The sequence below is a fragment of the Haliotis asinina genome, chromosome 11 (genome assembly GCF_037392515.1).
Source record: "Haliotis asinina isolate JCU_RB_2024 chromosome 11, JCU_Hal_asi_v2, whole genome shotgun sequence".
In the NCBI taxonomy this organism is placed as follows: domain Eukaryota; kingdom Metazoa; phylum Mollusca; class Gastropoda; order Lepetellida; family Haliotidae; genus Haliotis; species Haliotis asinina.
This window is the reverse complement of record NC_090290.1, coordinates 32,297,980-32,298,419: the sequence shown is the minus strand read 5'-3', so window position 1 is coordinate 32,298,419 and position 440 is coordinate 32,297,980. Positions and strand designations below refer to the sequence as shown.

General features: G+C 43.4%; 1 protein-coding gene across 1 annotated transcript in view; it reads left to right on the top strand.

Moving 5' to 3' along the window:
• LOC137256608 (gastric inhibitory polypeptide receptor-like) overlaps positions 1 to 440 on the top strand; it is a 42,263-nt gene that overhangs the window by 10,579 nt on the left and 31,244 nt on the right. The gene's annotated exons all lie outside the window — the stretch shown is intronic.

The window sequence follows — 440 nt, the reverse complement described above, 5'->3', positions numbered from 1 at the left end:
CTTGTCTCCTGTTTCCACGCGTACCTCCCCGGTCTTCCCTGCTGTGTCTTGTCTCCAGTCTCATTCTTGCTTGGTATTATTTTATGTATCTAACGCTTTGCCCTATCTCTGTTTTCCTCGTCTTCTTTCAGTCCTGTAAGTCTTTAGCTTGTTCTGTTTAGTGTGTTACATACGTTGCATGTTGTCTTGACCCCTTTATCTTACATGCTTTACCATTCTCCTCCGTATTCCTATTCTTGGTTTCATCTCTTGGGTCATATACTATTTCATGCTCTCTGTTCTTTAATCATCATGCGTTCTGTGCTTGTCTACTGCTTCACGTCTCGTTCTTCCATGACCCCCTACCTCTATGTATATTCTCACCCCCGCTTTCCCCGTCTGTCGTTCGGTATATTTAACTTGTCTAGTCTTCTTTCTCGCACATCCAACGCATTCATCAA